This window comes from Nomascus leucogenys, chromosome 1a (genome assembly GCF_006542625.1).
Source record: "Nomascus leucogenys isolate Asia chromosome 1a, Asia_NLE_v1, whole genome shotgun sequence".
Lineage (NCBI taxonomy): Eukaryota > Metazoa > Chordata > Mammalia > Primates > Hylobatidae > Nomascus > Nomascus leucogenys.
This window is the reverse complement of record NC_044381.1, coordinates 105,786,612-105,808,223: the sequence shown is the minus strand read 5'-3', so window position 1 is coordinate 105,808,223 and position 21,612 is coordinate 105,786,612.

Genomic DNA, 21,612 nt, shown 5'->3' with positions numbered 1-21,612 from the left:
AAATAAGGCATCAAAGACCAATCCCAGAGAAGCAGCTATATATGAACTTTCAGACCAAGAAATCACAATAGGTGTTTTGAGAAAACTCAAAGAAATTCAAGATAACACAGAGAGGGAATTCAGAATCCGATTAGATAAATTTTAAAAAGAGAATAAAATAATTAAAAAGATCAAGCAGGAATTCTGGAGTTGAAAAATGCAAGAATATATGAGTCTCTTAATAGCAGAATTGATCAAGAAGAAGAAAGAATTAGAGAGCTTGAATACAGACTATTTGAAAATACACACTCAGAAGAGACAAAAGAAAAAAGAATAAAAAACAATGAAGCATATTTACAGGATCTAGAAAATAGCTTTAAAAGGGCAAATCTAAGTTGCTGGCCTTAAATAAGAGTTAAAGAAAGAAATAGAAGTAGAAAACTCGTTCAAAGGGATACTAACAGAGAATATCCCAAACTTAGAGTAATACATCAGCATTCAAGTACAAGAAAGTTATAGAACAATAAGCAGATGTAACTCAAAGGAGCCTACCTCAAGGCATTTAATAATTAATCTCCCAAAAGTCAATGATAAAGAAAAAATTGTAAAAGGAAGAGAAAGAAACAGATAACATATAAAGGATCTCCAGTATGTCTGGCAGCAGACTTCTCAGTGGAAACCTTATAGGGCAGAAGAGAGTAGCATGACATATTTTAAGTGCTGAAGGAAAAACAAAACTCACTGTTACCTTTTACCATAAAAGAGTATAACCACTGAAAATATCCTTCAAACATGATAAAGAAATAAAGATTTTCACAGACAAACAAAAGCTGAGGCATTTCATCAACACCAGACCTGTCCTAAAAGAAATGCTAAAGAGATTTTTGCAATCATAAAGAAAAAGGATGTCAATGATCAATAACATGTCATTTGAAGGTACAAAACTCACTAGCATTAGTAAGTACACAAAAACCGACAAAATATTATAATACTCGAATTGTTGTGTATAAATTACTTTTATCTTAAGTAGAAAGATTAAAAGATGAAGCAATCAAAAATAATAACTACAGCAACTTTTCAAGGCATATACAGTACAATAAGATAAGAATAGAAACAATAAAAAGCTGAAGAGTGGGGAGACAAAGTTATAGTGTAGAGTTTTTGTGAGTTTTTATTTTGCTTGTTTGTTTGCTTAGACAAGCAGTGTTAAGTTGTTATTAGCTTAAAATAATAAGTTATAATATAGTATTGCAAGCCTCATGGTAACCCCAAATAAAAAAAAATACAATGGATACATATAGAGAAAAAAGCAAGAAATTAAGTCATACCAGCAGAGAAAATCACCTTCACTAAAAGGAAGACATGAAGGAAGAAAAGAAGAAAGAGAAGACCACAAAACAACCAGAAAACAAATGATAAAATGGCAACAGCAAGTCCTCACTTACCAATAATACTATGGAATTAAAATGGACTAAACTCTCCAATCAAAGACATAGAGTGGCTGAATGGATGAAAAAATGATACCCCAATGATCTGCTGCCTACAAGTAACAAAATTCACCTATAAAGACACATATAGACTGAAACTAAAAAAAAAAAAAAAAAACAGAAAAAGATATTCCATGACAATCTTTTGAAAGAAGAGCAGAAGTAGCTTATACTTATATCATAAAAAAGTATTTCAAGACAAAAACTACAAGAAGAGACAAAGAAGGTCAATATATAATGATAAAGTGATCAATTAAACAAGACGATATAACTATTGCAAATTTACATGCACCCAACACTGGAGCACCCAGAAATAAAAAGTAAATTTTATTAGAACTAAAGAGAGAGATAGACCCCAATATAATAATAGCTGGAGACATAGCGACCCACTTTCAGCATTGACCCAATCTTCTAGACAGATAACAAGGAACCATCACATTTTATTGGCACTGTAGACCAAAAAGACCTAAGAGATATTTACAGAACATTTTATCCAATGATACAGAATACACATTCTTTTCCTTAGCACATTGATCTTTCTCAGGAATAGACCGTATATTATTTTGTGCATATAGCGCACAAAACAAGTCTTAAAACCTTCAAAAAAACAGAAAAAATATCAAGCATCTTTTCTGATCACAGTGCAATAAAACTACAAATCAATAACAAGGGCATTTTGGAAGCTCTGCAAACACGTGGAAATGAAACAATATGCTGCTGACGTACTAGTGGGTCAATTAAGACTGTAATTTAAAATTGTCTTGAAATGATAATGGAAACACAATATACCAAAACCTATGGGAGACAGCAACAGTAGTACTGAGAGGAAAATTTATAGCTATAAGTGCCTACATTAAAAGGTAGAAAACTTCAAATAAATAACCTAACAATGCAACTTAAAGAACTGGAGAAGCAAGAACAAACCAAAGCCAAAATTCGTAGAAGAAAAAAAATAATAAATATCAGAGCAGAAACCCTCTGTTGCTGACCTCCACCTGTGTTCCTTCCTTTACTATGGCAATGACAGTTTTTCTTTTGTTCTGTCAGCCCCAGGACAGTGTGTGGAGGCTCACATTGTGAAAATTTACTCCTAGAACTACCATAGCGACATACCAGGAAAACAGAAATAATTTTCAGTTTGAAAGAAATAGCTTTGCTGCTGCAAACTTTGTTAGACAGCCAAAAAACTGAATGCCCAAAGTGTGAGAGGGGAAAGTTCCCCTCTGAACACACATCCTCACTGGGGAACCTGAAAATCCAAATCATAGGAGAAGGATTTAACCTTAACCAGAGCTGAAATGAATTTAGAGAGCTAACCAACGTATAAAAGTAGAACAGCAGGAAGAGCTCCATAGGCACTCCCAGTCCCCTGGGAAGCCATTTTTTACTTTGTCTCACAGGGGTACTAGGCGAGGGCTGCCAGTGGAACTGGGGAAGGATGAAAGGGAGAAGGAAACTTTCAGCTGAACTTTGTAATAATTTTGCCCAAGAGTAAATTTTCCTGGGCAGAATCTGGGGTTAGGTAGCAGGGGGGTGAATAGGAAGTACAGATAAGAGCACAGAAGCCATGGCAGGATGGAAGGGGTGAGTCCTGAAAGCCCTGCTTGCTTTCTCAGTGGGAAGGCATGTAGACTGGAGCAAGATCTCAGCCAGATACCTGGATATAAACTCAGTGCTGTTGGTGAAGCATGGAGGGAGTGAGACTGACCTTGCTGGTGGCATGGGAGCTGGGTGAGACCTGTCATTGCTGGTGTTACCCCCACTTCCCTGGTGACCTGTATGATGCAGCAGAGGTAACCATAATCCCCCTGGGAACATAACCCCATTGGCCTGAGAACCACACCTCCATCTCTCACAGCAGCTGCAAGAAGCCGCACCCATGAAGAGTCTGAGCTCAGACACATCTAACCCTGCTCCTAGTGGACTTTCTTTACCCATCCTGGTAGCCAGTGACAAAAGACATAATCTCTTGGGAGTTCTATGGCTCTTCCCATTGCCTGAGAAACAAAAATGCCTATCCAAGTGACCTTAGGGCAAGCTTGTACCCGCACTATACTACTGCAGCTGATGCTGTCTTGAAAGCACCACCTCCTGGCTGGAAGCTAACCAACTGAAGCCATTACAGCAATTCATAAAAGAAGGACCCTGCTCCAAGAAAGGAGAAAACAACAGCTAATTCTACCACCTATAATATTCTGACTAACCAGAGGTCCTGAGTCTGTCTATGTGACAACTTCACTGCCTGCACAACTAGCGTTTGAGAAAACCAGCATACTAAACAAAAATAAAACCAAGGACCTTCACAGAGTCCAAATCACTCCCCTGCTACCTCCACTGCAGAAGGAGGCTGTATCCACAGCTGAGAGACCTGAAGACAAATCACATCACTGGACACTTCTGACACTTTGTAGACACTCCCCAGTACCAGCCCAGAGGCTGATGACTCCACGGGGTGGCTGGACTCAGAAAAGCAATAAAAATCACTGCAGTCTAGCTCTCAGGAAGCCCCATCTCTAGGGGAAGGAGGAGAGCACCACATCAAGGGATCACACTTTGGGACAAAGAAATCTGAACTGCAGCCCCTGAATCCTAGATCCTTCCTCTGACATAGTCTGCTCAAATGAGAAGGAACCAGAAAAACAATTCTGGTAATATAACAAAGCAAGATTCTTTAACACCCCTAAAAGATCACACTAAATAACCAGCAATATATCCAAACCAAAAAGAAATCTCTGATTTGCCAGAAAAAAAAAGAATTCAGAAAGTTATTAAGCTACTTAAGGAGGCACCAGAGAAAGGTAAAAACCAAGTTAAAGGAATTTAAAAAATAATACCAGATATAGATGAAGAAATCTCCAGAGAAATAGATATCATAAATTAAAAATAATCACAACTTCTGGAAATGAAACACACTAAGAGACATGCAAAATACACTGGAAAGTTTCAACAATGGAATCAAACAAATAAAAGAAAGAACTTCAGAGCTTGAAAACAAGGCTTTAGAATGAACCCAATCCAATGAAGTCAAAGAAAAAAAGAATTTAAAAAATGAGCAAAGCCTCCAATAGTTGTGATTATGTTAAATGACCCAACCTAAGAATAATTTGTGTTCCTGAAGTAAAAGAGAAATCTCAAAGTTTGGAAAACTTATCTGAGAAAATAATCAAGGAAAAATTCCCTGGCCTTGCTAGAGACCTAGACTTCCAAATACAAGAAGCACAAAGAATGCCTTGGAAATTCATTGCAAAAAGAACACTGCCTACGCACATAGTCATCAGGTTATCTAAAGTCAACACGAAGAATCTTAAGAGATGTGAAGCAAAAGCATCGGGTAACCTATAAAGGAAAATCTATCAGATTAACAGCAGTATTCTCAGCAGAAACCCTGCAAGCTAGAAGTAACTGGGTCCTATCTTTAGCCCCCTTAAACAAAACAAGTATCAGCTAAGAATTTTGTATCTAGCTTCGTTAAACAAGACAATTATCAGCCAAAAATTTTGTATCCAGCAAAACTACGCTTCATACATGGAGTGATAAAGTCCTTTTCAGACAAACAAATGCTGACAGAATTCTCCACTACCAAGCCAGCACTACAAGAACTTCTAAAACGAGTTCTAAATCTTGAAACAAAACCTCTAAATACACCAGAATAGAACCTCCTTAAAGCATAAATCTCACAGGGCCTATAAAACAATGAAGAAAAAAACGAGGTCTTCCCACAACAACTAGCAGGATGAATAGAATAGTACTCACATCTCAATACTAACATTGAATGTAAGTAAGCTAAATGCTCCACTTAAAAGATACAGAGTGGCAGATTGGATAAGAATTCACCAACCAAGTATCTGCTGTCTTCAAGAGACTCTCTTAACACATAAGGACCCACATAAATTGAAGGTTAAAAGGCAGAAAAAGATATTCCATGCAAATGGACACTGAAAATGAGTAGGAGTAGCTATTCTTATATCAGATAAAACAGACTTTAAGGCAACAACAGTTAAAAAAGACAGAGGGACATTATATAGTGAATGATAAAAGGACTAGTCCAACAGGAAAATATCACAATCCTAAGTATATATTCTAACACTGGAGCTCCCAAATTTATAAAACAATTAATATTTGATATAAGAAATGAGATAGACAGCAACACAATAATAGTGGGGTCTTCAATACCCCATTGACAGCACTAGACAATCATCAGGACAGAAAGTCAAGAAAGAAACAATGGACTTAAACTATACCCTAGAAAAGAATGGACATAACAGACATTTACAGAACATTCTACTTAACAACTGCAGAATATACATTATATTCATCAGCACATGGAACATTCTCCAAGATAGATCATATCATAGGCCACAAAACAAGTCTCAATAAGTTTAAGAAAATCAAAATTATCTTAAGTATTCTCTCAGACAACAGTGGAATAATATTGTAAATCAATTCCAAATGGAATCCTCAAAATTATGCAAATCTATAAAATTAAATAATCCACTCCCGAAAGATTGTTGGTCAATAATGAAATCAAGGTGGAAATTTTAAAAATCTTTGAACCAAATGACAATAGTAATACAACCTATCAAAAACTCTGGGATACAGCAAAAGTGGTGCTAAGAGGAAAGTTCATAGCATTAATTGCTTACATCAAAAAGTCTGAAACAGCACAAATAGACAATTAAGGTCACATCTCAAGGAACTAGAGAAACAGGAACAAACCCAACAGAAGAAAAGAAATAACAAAGATCAGAGAAGGACTAAATGAAATGCAAACAAAAAATACAAAAGATAAATGAAGCAAAATGCTGATTCTTTAAAAAAATAGATAACATTGGTAAAACATTAGTAAAGTTAACCAAGAGAAGAAGACAGAAGATTCAAATAAGCTCAATTAGAAATGAAATAAAAGATTACAACCAATGCCACAGAAATAGAAAAGATCATTCAAGGATACTATGAACCCCTTTATATGCACAAACTAAAAAACCTAGAGGAGATGGATAAATTCCTGAAAATACACAACCCTCCTGGATTAAATCGGGAAGAAATAGAAACTCTGAACAGACCAATAACAAGCAGTGAGTTTGAAGTGGTAATAAAATAATTTCCAACCAAAAAATGTCCAAGACCAGATGAATTCACAGCTGAATTATATCAGACATTCGAAGAAGAATTTGTACCAATCCTATTGAAAGTATTAGATAAGATTCCATAAAATAGAGAAAGAGGGAATTTTAACCAAATTATTCTATGAAGCCAGTACCACCTTAACACCAAAACCAGGAAAGGACATAATAAAAAAAGGAAACTACAGACCAATATCCCTGATGAATATAGACGCAAAAATCCTCAACAAAATACTACGTGAGTCCGTCAACATATCCAAAAGATAAGCCACCATGATCAAATGGGTTTCATGCTAGGAATGCAAGGATAGTTTAACATATGCAAGTCAATAAATGTGATACACCACATAAACAGAATTTAAAATAAAAATCACATGATTATCTCAATAAATGCAGAAAAATCATTTGACAAAATCCAGCATCACTTTATGATTAAAACCCTCAATAAAATCTACCTAGAAGGGGTACAGTTTAAGGTAATAATAGCTATCTATGAAAAACCCACAGCCAACATTATACTGAAGGGAAAAAGTTGAAAGAATTCCCCCTGAGAACTGAAACAAGACAAGGATGCCCAATGCCACCACTTCTTTTCAACATAGTACTGGAAGCAATAACCAGACCAATAAGACAAGAGAAAAAAAGAAAGGTCATTCAAATCGGTAAATAAGAAGACAAACCGTTGCTGTTTACCCATGATATGAGTGTATGCCTAGAAAACCCCAAATACTCATCAAAAAAGCTCCTAGATCTCGTAAATGAATTCAGTAAGGTTTCAGGTTACAAAATCAATCACACAGATCAGTAGCACTGCTATACACCAACAGTGAGCAAGATAAGAATCAAATCAAGAACCCGACCACTTTTACAATAGTGGCAAAAATGAAATAAAATAAGTAAAAAAATAAAATACTTGGAAATATCCTTAACAGGAATATCCTTAAAAGGTGAATGACTTTTACAAGGAGAACTACAAAACACTGCTGAAATAAATCATAGATGACACAAGCAAATGGAAACACATTTCATGCTCATGGATGAGTAGAATCAATATTGTAAAAATGACCATACTGCCAAAAGCAATCTACAAATTTAATGCAATTTTCTACAAATTGCCATCACCATTCTTCACAGAACTAGAAAAAACAATCCTAAAATTCATATAGAACCATAAAAGAGCCTGCATAGCCAAAGCAAGATGAAGCAAAAAGGACAAATCTCAAGGAATCACATTACCTGATTTCAAACTATACTATAAAGCTATAGACACCAAAATAACATGGTACTGGTATAAAAATAGGCACATAGACCAATGGAACAGACTAGAGAACCCAGAAATAAACCCAAATACTTACAGGCAAGTGATCTTCAACAAAGCAAACAAAAACACAAAAGGACACCCTATTCAACAAATGGTACAGGGATATTTGGCAAGCCACATGGAGAAGAATAAAACTGGATCCATACCTCTCTCATTATACTAAAGTCAACACAATATGGATCAAAGACTTAAATCTAAGAACTGATACCACAAAAATTCTGGAAGATTACATCAGAAAAATTCCTCTAGACATTGGCTTAGGCAGAGACTTCATGACAAAGAACCCAAAAGCAAATACAACAAAAATAAAGATAAATAGATGGGACTTAATTAAACTAAAAACTTCTACACCACAAAATAAATAATTAGCAGAGTAAACAGACAACCCACAGAGTGGGAGAAAATCTTCACAAACTATGCATTCAACAAAGGACAAATATCCAGATTCTATAAGGAACTCAAACAAATCAGCAAGAAAAAAACAAATAATCCCATCAAAAAGTGGACTAAGGACATGAATAGGCAATTCTCAAAAGAAGATATATAAATGACCAACAAACACATTAAAAATGCTCAGCATCACTAATGATCAGGGAAATGCAAATCAAAACCACAGTGTGATACCACCTTACTTCTGCAAGAATGGCCATAATAAAAAAAATCATAAAATAATAGATGTTGGTGTGGATGTGGTGAAAAGGGAACACTTTTACACTGTTGGTGGGAATGTAAAGTAGTACAACCATTATGGGAAACATTGTGGAGATTCCTTAAGGAACTAAAAGTAGATCTACCATTTGATCCTGAAATTCCACTACTGAGTATCTACCCAGAAGAAGATAAGTCATCATATGAAAAAGACATTTGCACACATGTTTATAGCACCATAATTTGCAATTGCAAAAATATGAACCCAGCCCAAATGCCCATCAATCAACCTATGGATAAAGAAAATGTGATATGTATATACACATACATACACACGATGGAATGCTATTCACCCATAAAAAGGAATGAAGTAACGGCATTTACAGAAACCTGGGTGCAGCTAGAGACCATTATTCTAAGTTAACTCCAGAATGGAAAACTAAACATTGTATGTTCTCACTTATAAGTGGGATCTAAGCTATGGGATGCAATGGCATAAGAATGATACAATGGACTTTGGGGACTCAGAGAGAATGGTGGGAGGGGAGTGAGGGATAAAAGACTATACATTGGATACAGTGTACACTGCTTGGGTAATGGATGCACTGCAATTTTAGAAATCACCACTAAAGAACTTATCCATGTAACCAAACACCACCTGTTCCCCAAAAACCTATTGAAATAAAAAAAAAGATCAGAGCAGAAATAAGTAAATTTGAAATTATGAAAACAATACAAAAGATCAATGAAACAAAAAGGTGGGTTATTTTTAGAGATAAATACAATGAACATACCTTTAGTCAGACTCTGAGAAAAGGAGAAAAGACACAAATAAATAAATCCGATTTGAATAAGTACACATTACAATCCATACCACAGAATTTTAAAGGATCATTAGTGTCTACTACGTGCAACTATATGCCAATAAATTGGAACATCCAGAATAAATATATAAATTCTTATACACATACAACCTACCAAGATTAAACTATGAAGAAAGCCAACACTTGAACAGACCAATAACAAGTAATGAGAAGGAAGCTGCAATAAAAATTCTTCCAGCAACTAAAAGCCCAAGACATGATGACATCACAGCTGAATTCTACCAAACATTTAAAGAAGAACTAATAGCAGTCCTACTCAAACTATTCCAAAACATAGAGGAGGAATCACTTCAAAACTTACTCTATGAGGCAAGTTTTAGCCTAATAACAAAAGCAAACAAAGATACATCAGAGAAAGGAAACTAAAGGCCAGTATTCCTGATGAATATTGATGCAAAAATCCTCACGAAAATACTAAAAAACCAAGTTCAACAACATAATAAAAAGATTATTAAGTATGTTTAAGTGGGATTTATCCCTGGTATCCAAGAACGATTAGACATATGCAAATCAATTAATGTGATACACATTATATCAACAGAATGAAGCCCAAAATCTGTACAATCATTTCAATTGATGCTGATACAGCATCTGATAAAATACAATATCCCTTTACTATCTAAACCCCATAAACTGAGCTAAAAAAAACATACCTCATCATAAGAAAAGTCATCTACAGGAGACCCACAGCTAGTATTGTACTGAATGGGAAAAAACTGAAAGCTTTTCCTTTACGATCTAGAATACAACAAGAAAGCCATCTTTCACCACTGTTATTCAATGTAGTACTGGAAGTCCTAGCTGGAGCAATCTGAAAGATGAAATAAATAAAATCCATTCAAATTGGAAAGGAAAAAGTCAAATCATCCTTTTTTACTGATGCTATGACCTAATGTTTATACAAAACTAAATACACCACCAAAACACTGTTGAAATTGATTAACAAATTCAGTAAATTTGCAGGATAGAACATCAATCGACAAAATCAATAGGATTTCTATGCACCTACAGCAAACAATCTGAAAAATAAATCAAGAAAGGAATCTCATTTACAATAGCTGCAAATAAAATACTTAGAAATTAACCAAAGAAGTTAAAGATATCTACAATAAAAACTATAAAACCTTGATGCAAGAAATTGAAGAGGACACAAAAATTGAAAAATATTCCATGTTCATGGATTGGAAGAATAAATATTGTTAAAATGACCATATTACCCAAGGCAACCTATAGTTTCAATGCAGTGTCTATCAAGGTAGCTATGGTATTCTTCACAGAAATAGAAAAAATAATTCTTAAAATGTATATGGAACCACAAAAAACAGAATAGCCAAAGCTATCCTGAACAAAAAGACCAAAACTGGAGAAATCACATTATCTAACTTCAAATTACACTGCAGAGCTATAGTGATCAAAGCAGCATGGTACTAGCATAAAAACAGACACATAGATGAAGGGAACAGATTAGAGAACCCTGAAATAAATCCATCCACCTATAGGTACTCATTCTCAACAAAGATACTGAGAACATACATTGGGGAAAGGATAGTCTCTTCAATAAATGGTGTTGGAATAACTGGATATTATAGCAGAATAAAACTTGACTCCTATCTCACCATGTACACAAATCAAACCAAATGGGTTAAATACTTACATCTAGGACCTCACCATAGGAAACTATTAAAAGAAAACATCAAGGAATCTCTCCAGAACATTGAATGGGGCTGGAATTTCATGAGTAATACTTCACCAGCACAGACAACCAAAGTAAAAAGGGACAAATGGGATGACATCAAGTTAAAAAGCTTCTACACAGCAAAGGAAACAATCAACAAAGTGAAGAGACAACCTACAGAATGACAGAAAATATTTGCAAACCCATCTGTCAAGAGATTAATAACTAGAATATATAAAGAGCTCAAACAGCTCTATAGAAAAAAATCTAATAAACCAATTTAAAAATGGGCAAAAGTCTGAATAGACATTTTTCAAAAGAAGGCATACAAATGAGATATATGAAAAGGTGCTCAACATCACTGATCATCAGAGAAACAAATCAAAACAATGGGATATTATCTCACTCCATTAAAATGACCTTTATCAAAAAGAAAAGCAATAACAAATGCTGGTGGGGAGGTGGAGAAAAGGGAACCCTGGTACACTGTTGGAGGGAATGTAAATTAGTACAATCACTATGTAGAACATCTTGGAAGTTCCTTAAAAAACTAAAATTAGAACTGCCATGTAATCCAGCAATCTCACTGCTAGATATAAACCCAAAAGAAATGAAATCAGTATATGAAAGAGATACCTGCACTCCCACATTCATCGCAGCACTATTCACAATAGCCAAGGTTTGAAAGCAAACTAGATGTGCATTAGCAGATGAATGGATAAAGAAAATGTGGGACATATACAGGACGGAGTACTTGTCAGCCATAAAAAAAAAGACCCTGTCATCTGCAACAACATGGATGGAACTGGAAGTCATCATGTCAAGCGAAATAAACCACGCACAGAAAGACAAACTTCACATGTTCTCGCTTATTTGTGGGATCTAAAAATTAAAACAATTTTACTCATGGAGATGCTTGAGGTGGCAGATACCCCATTTACCCTGATGTGAAATGAGAGGTAGCTGTAGAAATCCTGAGTAATGATTTACACATTACATGCCTGTATCCAAATATCTCATGTACTCCACAAATATATGCACCTACTGTGTACCCACAAAAGTTAAAAATTAAAAAAGAATGAGACAACAATGAATGCTGTAAAATCAATATTTTAAATTAAAATCAAAATTAAAAATATAAGTTAGATTATTGAAATTATTTTAATGTATGACTCTACATAATATATATTTAAAGTATTATAGCACAATATTGCCATTAACATAAAAAAATTAAATGTCAAATTTATACTATCAGAATAAAAAACTGAATCTACAAAATTCATGCCAATGAAAATAAACAATTTTAACATATAATCTAACTGATAACTGAGAAAATTATGGTTCTTAAATACATAAAAATAAATTTTAATGTTGCTAATTAAGCAGCTCTTTCTTGAGAGAACTTACCTTAATACAAAACAGACTAAAAAACTTTGCAAGAAAAGCCCTTAACATCAAACACATTCTCTGTCCACATAAATCCTGGCAGAGTGAAGAGAAAGTGATTTCGACATGCTTTCAGGTACTTCTCGCCACCCCTAGTGGCAAAAACATAAAATTTACCAAATATGTCATGTGCTTCCATATGAAGAGAGAGCCATGAAACTAATTCTAGGCAATGAATCTAGAAATGAACCGTGCCACTTCCGGGATAAGAATGGACGTGAAGGTGTGCTTTCTCTCTGTACACTTCTTTGACCATGTGCTCTTCTGGATGGTCTCTCAATGGCTGTGAAGCAGAGCTCCATCATGATGCATGTTGGACATGCATCCTCAGAGAACATTAAATGTTGTGCTGACACATTGCAATTTTGAGACTGTTGCCTACCATGAATCAGACTTCCGAAATGAGAAAGGTTTGAAGCCTGCATATTCAGGCCTGCACTATTTCACCAGCCTCACCAACAGAAGTGCCTGGCCTCTCCTCTGAAAGTACAATGCCTTCATAGAGGAGAAAGATAATTGACATCATTACTATTTCCAGAGGTAGGGTTAGGGTTAGACATAAGTTTGGGGTTTAGTTTAAGTCTTAGGTTGAGCTTCTCATTAATTAACATGCTCTCAGGGAGCCACAGCCTAAGAGTTGTATATTATCTCTGACTCTGGAGATAGCTTATGATATTAAAAATATACATAGCTCAGTAGACAAAATAATAAATGTTGGAGTCAGGGAAGTATGAATTCAAATACTTATTATTTACTGACCCTGTGAGTATGAACTGGTTACTGAGTATCTGCAACTACGCTTTGTCTGGAAAAGAGGAATATCAAATCTGTTCCCATAGACTAGTTATTTGGAGGGAATATAATACATTATGAAAATACTTAGCACAGTATCTGGCATATGATAGTAACTGGTAATTATCATACGCTTACTAAGTGCTCAATAAATAAAAGTTATTATTAAGTTGCCTTGATTCTTCTCCAATGGTATCATTCTATAACTCATAGTGTATATGTTGTGAAGAATCATTGTTCTACTCCTTTTTCTATTATCTTCTCTTTAAAAGTTTGAAAAAAAATTGTTCTAATATTCATTTTTATATAATTGTTATCTATACTTTTAACCAGATTATAACATACTTATGATTTAATATTAGATTGTATCAAATATTTGTTTGTTTGTTGAGATGGAGTCTAGTTCTGTAGCTAGGCTGGAGTGCAGTGGCGCGATTTCGGCTCACTGCAACCTCTGCCTCCTGGGTACAAGTGATTCTCCTGCCTCAACTGGGACTACAAGTGTGCGCCACCACGCCCAGCTAATTTTTTTTTTTTTTTTTAGTAGAGAAGGGGTTTCATCATGTTGGCCAGGATGGTCTCTCTCTCTCTTGACCGTGTCATCCGCCTGTCTCAGCCTCCCAAAATGCTGGGATTACAGGCATGAGCCACTGCGCCCAGCCTATCAAATATTTTGATAAAAATTAATAATTTAACTTTTGAGCTTCATACCTATGTCTAGTCCGTAGTAGGATTCAAAAAATGTAGTTTTATAATTTTGTAACAAATCTTTCAATGTTGTCATTGGCATGCAACTTTAATACATTTACTAGATAAATTGACCTAAATTCTCTTTGATCCTTCAGCCTGAATTCAAAATCTCAAGCAAGCAAACAGTAATACCCCGGACTTCAAGGATGAATGTTGGGGCAAGCAGGAATGATGGTGGAGAAATGAGAGGTAGCCGTAGAAATCCCGAGTAATGAATTTAGTCTCTAATTGTTTGTCCTTTTTTCCTAACGCATTTTTCTCACTGTTTGCCATTGAGCTTACTCTTAAGTCTCGCTCCCCATTAGAGACCTGGTTTACAGCAAACTGCACCTGGCCAACTCACGTTTGTCTTCCTCGCATGCTATTTCCATTTTTGACATTAAATTTTCAGTGAAATGTGCTCTTTTTTCCTACAAAGCTATTTAAATTCCCTCATTATTCTAAATGGTCTTATTTCACTTCCACAGAACATTTCTCGTATTTCAAATGGGGTCTTTGAAAGGGAAGGGTCACAGAAATCCTATTTTCTTCTTTGTCCGCCTTTTTTTTTTTTTCGTTAACTATAAAAGCACGTGGGATCCAGATGACAGTGCATCCTCTCCTGAAAATGTGTTCTATATTGGAGAAACTTAACGTCATACAATTTTGTCAACAGAAACTCGCACCACCCTGGGCTGTGTTGGGTGATTGTAGTGGAATACAGTTCTGACACATTTGCAATCACTTGTGCATTGTCTGGCCCAAGCAGCCTGCACTCCATTGGCCCTTCTGTCTCACAGTGCTCACCTGCTGGCTGTCATTTTAAGAAGGGCCTTGATTGCAAGTGGCCTTAGCTTCAGGGTACTCTGGAGCTATATATTTTTCTGTTTTTTGTCTATTTTTTTTAATCTTGCAGTTGCTTTTGAGTTCTGAGAAAGAAAAAAATACCAATACATGCATATATACAAATGTATGCATATATATGTCCCCATTACATTGAAATTATGATATATTAATATAATCACTGAGAAAAGTTTTACTCTTTTTTTTCCGGTTTTATAAAACCAAGGTTTTATTTTGTTTGACTCACTTAAACCTGAGTTATTTCACTTCTCTTTTAATACGTTTAGAAGTCACAAAGCTTCCCAAATTTCCCTTAACATTTTTTCAAGACTTTTATGTAGAAAACATACTCAACTCTGTAGCATTGCAACTAGGTCAGATAGAAATTCCCTGGAGGAAGTAGGGAATGTATCTATCATTTTCATATGCTTATTACTAGGAGCTCATCTGAAATCTTATTAGGGTTGAGTACAGGGATTTATTTATTTCCCTTCCCTTTGGCTAATGACTTATTTACATATTGACCTGTTCCATGGGATTTTGGAGGGAATAAAAAACAATAAATGGGCATTTGTCTCAAAAATGAAATAGTATTCAAAATTGTATTTTTATGAAAATCCTTCTTTTGTTGCATTAACAATTTGAAATGATGATTGTGTCATGAAATAATCACTAAATGACATATGGTCCTTAATCAGCATTGTTCACTGCCGGCAGGATCAGAGTCACTGGGCTTGCAGACTCAGGTTTTAACTCATGGTGGCTTAGTGTATTGTATGAAAATCGGAGATTGGGTATTTTCAGCCAAAAATACTCAACTCTGATTTTACATACGTGGATACTACTGGCCTGCATAACAAAATGAAGTTTGTTATCTGCTTTTATTCTATTATTGTGAGGTTTGCTCAGGATATTTGTGTGAGATTTTATATTGAATGAAAGATACATGCTGCACCTTTTTTTAAAAAAGCAAATTGTGTACATTTAAAGATAATTCTGCTAATGCTGTAGCTAAGCTTACTGCAGTGTTGATCCTAAACAACATTCCTCGTCATGATTTATAGAAACGCGTCTCTCTTCAGCAAATATCAGCTCACAAAACTGGTCTGCATAAGGACTGAGATTATCATCAATAGAAACACTATTTTTGATTCAAGATGTTATCTCCACAAAATCATAAATTTTAATCTGGTACAGTAAGAATTAGAAGAAATTAAAATATTATCCTTCCCTAATTACTTGGTGCCAAATACAGCATTGTTAATTTTTTAACGACAAGTATATTACCGATATCAATAGCTTTTACAAATAGATATTATTGAGATAGAATATATATTGAAGATTATTTTAATAAAATAGCATTGCATATATGTTTATGATGGGTGAACAGAAACTGCTAAGGCATAGATTTCTCTCTATTTACAGCAGAAAGTAAGTTCCAAGATAAAAACCAACTTGCTCTTTTTTAGCATTATATTATGTATCACTGAATTTTTATATATGTATAAATACTTCAGGTTATTAATCCACTTTGATGTTACTAAACCTTTGAGGAGAAATAGGAACAAGTACGATATTTCTTCTTTTACAGATAGAGCAAACAAGATGATAATGCATAATATCACGAAATTGCCCAAATAAAATTCCTGTCAAGAAATATTTTCATATATACTGGGTGTTCTGAATATATGCTTGCTTTCATTTGTTTATCTTATCTAAATTTTAGTTATAACAATCTGAGATTGTTACTTTCTATTTGTTTAGGAAAATAAACCGTCTTATGGAGGTTAAGTGACTTTCAGAAATTCCAACAACTTGTCGACAGAAGAGTTAACATTATAACACCGTTCTTCTGTCTTCTAAGGTGTATTCCATGTCTATTGCAAATTGAAACGAATAAAATTAATTCATAATAAGAATATATCAGCTATTTCTATGATAAACAAAGCCTATAGGTCCATTGTCTTCTCTAAGAAAAACATTTCTGTGTAGTGAGACAAATTTTGTCTTTTCTGGCTACCTGATTTCCTGGATTACTTTGTTGGAATGGATCCTAAGAACACAGTTCATTGCCATGATTCAGAGTAAATATTTGGACATAGATGCTGCTCCCTGGATTTGTTTCAGGGCTACAGTTTGGCAGTCTCAGCCCTACCTTTGACTGATAACAAATCGAGATGGCTACTATAGTAAGCTTTACTCCTAAACTTAGAGAAGAGAAAGAAAAAATAAATCTGTGAACTCATAGCTTTATGTTATTATTTATATTTTTTTCTGACTAATAAATGCCATACTTTAAAAAGATTGATCTTATCTCCAGCAGCACTTGTGCACACAAATCTTGGAGTACTGGTCATGTGCAGCTTACAAAGCCTTTCTTTTACGAGTGTCTTTTATCTTTTCAATTAGGATCTGAGCTTTTTGATACCAGTGACATATTTTATGCCCTTTGCCATTCATAGTGCACTAAGTCAAAGCCTTTACATAGTAGATTCTGGAATTTTTTTAATTTCCTTTTTGATTATTTAATTTATTGTGTTTGACTCCACTTAATATTTGAAAATGTTACAACTTTAGAAACATTGTTTTTTTCTTTTTCATTTTGTATATCCAGATAAAATTATTTAAATAATATCCTCTATTTTCCTGATAATTGTCTGCATCTCATTTAATTTAAATAATTTTTTATTCCTAATTTTCTTAATGTTAATAATAAATCCTCAATTTAACATTCTTTTTCTTTACTGGTACTTTAGTCATGTAACAGTTCATCAAATTCTGTTAGAAATGAATTCTGTTCATTTATAAAAATTTTTATATGTATCTTCAGAAATCAAATTTTAATTAAATCACTACATTCTTTAAAAAATGCATCTTACTGCATATTTTTATATATTGTAATTATACATTTTCAAACCAGTATTCGTATTTTCTTTTATTAAATGGATTCATATTTATTTATAAACCATTTCTTACTATTGTATTTTTGCATGTCTTTGGAGAAATTACATGTTTTAGAATATATTGTCACAGAAGGGCCTCACCGGGTTTCTCTGCCTCCTTCTATTTTACAAAATAATGTGATATTTGATTTAACATAGCAATATGTCCAGTGATACTTTTTGAGTCTCCACAAATAACGTCATGAAGATATTCTATTTTTGTCCACAGAAGGCTTTTACTTTTAGCTCTTATGTTAGGTCTATTATTGATATTCTATTAATTTTTAAATGTGATATGGAAGTCAAGGGTTCATATATATATTAATGGGTATATACGTGTGTGTGTGTGTGTGTGTGTATATATATACACATATATAGTTGTTTAAACACTATTTGTTGTAAATAATTTTTGTTTCCCAATTGACTTGCTTTGGCTACTGGGTCAAAAACATTTGAGGCTTTTATCTGGAATTTTTTAAAACTTTTTCTTCTATGCCATACCATTCATGGTCTTTTGTTCCACCAATATCACAATATCCTGATTATTATATATTTTATTGATAATGAATCTTGAAGTGAATTAGAGTAAGTTCTCTAAGTCTGTTCTTTTTTTCAGAATTATTTTGTTGTTTTTCTATATAAATTTTTAAACAGTGAGTTAATTTATTTGTAAATTTTTGCTAGGATATTGGGATTGCATTAAATCTATATATCAATTTGGGGAAAATTAAAATATTCATAAATGAAGTGCTTTAATCCATACACATGCTATATCTCTTTATTTCATTACTCATTTCCCCCCCAGCAGGAAGCTCTGGGCACACAACCACCCTCAAGTGCCAGACGTCTCTTGCCTGGTCCTTGCTATGAGACTCAATGTTAGGCAGATCAAGATTTGGGATATGCAGACGGGGCTCCTGCTTTTGAATCTTTCCAGCCACCAAGATTGTGTAACAGATCTGAGCTTTACACCCAGCTGCGGTTTGATTTTGGTCTCTGTGTCATGGGGTAAGACTCTTCACATCTGGGACCTGAAGAACCATGGTATGGAGGTGAAGGAACTACTTGGCAATTCCAAAAATACTGTATTTGCTCCTTTCTCCACTTTACCAGTGTCATTTTTACCTTAAAAAAAGGACTTTGTTCACTTCTCTTCTATGCCTAAATACCCTTAGAGTCTACTCAATGAGCTTTTGGAGAAGTCTTACATATTTTTCATTAAATTTACCATAAAGTAGTTTACGTTTTTAAATGTTAGTGTAAATTGTTCTTTTGATAATTTTGTTTTCTAATTGGTCACTGCTAATGCATAGAAATTCAAGTGATTTTTTGATATTAACTTAGTGTCTTAATTCTTTAGTGCTGCTGTAACAAAACACCATAACCAGATACCTTATAAACAAAAGAGATTTATTTCTCTCAGTTCCTGTGGCCGGGCAACCCCATGATCAAGGTGCCAGCAGAGTCAGCGTCTGTTTAAGGCTATTTTCTGCCTCATAGAGGACACCTTCTAGCCATGTTCTCACGTGGCTGAAGGGACAAGGCAGCTATCAGGTTGTTCTTTCATAAGGGCACTAATGCCATTCATGAGGGCTCTGATATAATGCACTAATTATTTCTCAAAGGCCCTACCTCCTAAAACCATCGCACTGTTGATTAGGATTCAACATATGAATATGAGGGGAATGCAAACATTCAGACCATTGCACTTAGTGACCTGAATTTTTGTGGAATTCACTTACTGCCTCTAGTAGATATTTTTATAGATTTCCTTAATTTTATTTTCCAACATTTAATTGATAGTATTAAAAGATAGAATTAACTTTTGGGTATTAACATTATGTTCTGCAACACTGGTATATTTACTTTATTCCTAATATGTATTATTTGGTAGACTCGTTAGAGTTTTCTATACACAAAAGAGGTCATAGGAGAAAGACAGTTTATTTTTGTCTTTGTAAGCTCTATATCTACTTATTTTCCTTGACTTATTGTATATACTAGCCAGTATCTCCTCATATATTAAATGAAAAAGTGAGAGAAAAATCATTTGCTATGTTTTTAACTTCAGAGGCAAATGCACTATGTCATATTTAGTATGATACTAGCTACAGAAATTTTTAATAACTTCATTCATTAAAGATATGTCCTTCTGTTGCTAGCTTGATGAGATATTTTTCATCAGTGGATATTAAATTTAGACATATTTTTAAGACTCTAAAGGATCACATAATATTTTTTCTTTTTTCTGTTAATGTGTTACACTAAATAATTTTTGTATATTTTTGTATCTTAAATGAATCTTATATTATTAGGATAAGCCATATTTTCTTATAATATGTTTTATATGTAGTATTCAATTTGCTAATATTTTTAATAGAAATATTTGCCTCTTATTCATGAGAGGTATTTGTCTATAATACTTCTCTGTTTGAGTATCCTTGTCTGGTTTTGGAATCAAAGACATACTTGCCTAATAAAATAAGTTTGAAATACTTCTTTTTCTTCTATTTTCTAATATAATTAGTATATTATCATTTTCTTAAATGCCTAGAATCCACTAGTGAAGCAAAACAGTCCTAGAGGTATCTTTGCAAGAAGATTCCATCATTAAAATTTTATTTTTTTAATATAAATAATACTATTGAGATTTTATATGTCTTGTGCCAATTATGTCTTTCAAAAAATTCAAAACAATTTTTTTTCCTCCATTCACATTGTCAAAGTTATTCACACTGAGTTATTTATTGCATTTTCTTAGTAATGTAATACTGAGAAATGACATCCATTATTTCATTTCTTATTTTGGTAATTTGTAGCTTCTCTCTTTCCAGAGGATTACTTTGTTGACATTCTCTACTTTTTTCCATTTTCATTTTTAATGACTTCCACTGTTTAGTTTCTTCTTTTTTCTGACTTTATAAATTTGAGAAATATATTATGAATTCTATGTATTTTTGATTTGTAAAGATAGTTACTAATTACCTTGTAGTATACTCTTTAGCTTCATCTCACACATTTTGAAAATTCATGTTGTCACTAATATTCATTTCTAAGTATTTCCTAATATTGGTTTCTTTTTTTTTTTGACTTGTGGTAATTTAGAATATGTTGAGTAATTTTCACAAATTTGGTGTTGTCAAAATTATCTTTCTGTTATTGATTTTTATTTTAATTTCCACATGATCAGAGAACATACTCTATTGATTTCTGTTTTTTAAAACTTATATTAACGTATTTTGCTATATTTATGTCTATGTGCTTCAATTTTTATGCTATTATAATTAGTATTTTTTAAGTTTAAATTTTTTTATATTCAGCAATGAAAAGAAGAAAGAATTGGAACATTCCATAATGTTAAGATGTTAATTTTTCCCAATTTCGTCTATTAATTTAACAGAATCTCAATAAAAATCCCAGCAAGATGAGAGGCTGAGGCGGGCAGATCATGAGGTCAGGAGTTCCAGATCAGCCTGGCCAACACAGTGAAACCCCATCTCTACTAAAAAATACAAAAATCAGCTGGGAATGGTGGCAGGTGCCTGTAATCCCAGCTACTCAGGAGGTTGAGGCAGGAGAATCACTTGAACCTGGGAGGCGGAGGTTGCAGTGAGCCGAGATCGCGCCACTGCACTCCAGCATGGGTGAGAGAGCTAGACTCTATCTCAAAAATAAATAAATAAATAAATAAAAATCTCAGCAAGCTTTTTGTAGATGTTCTGTTCATAAGATGGTTCAATATT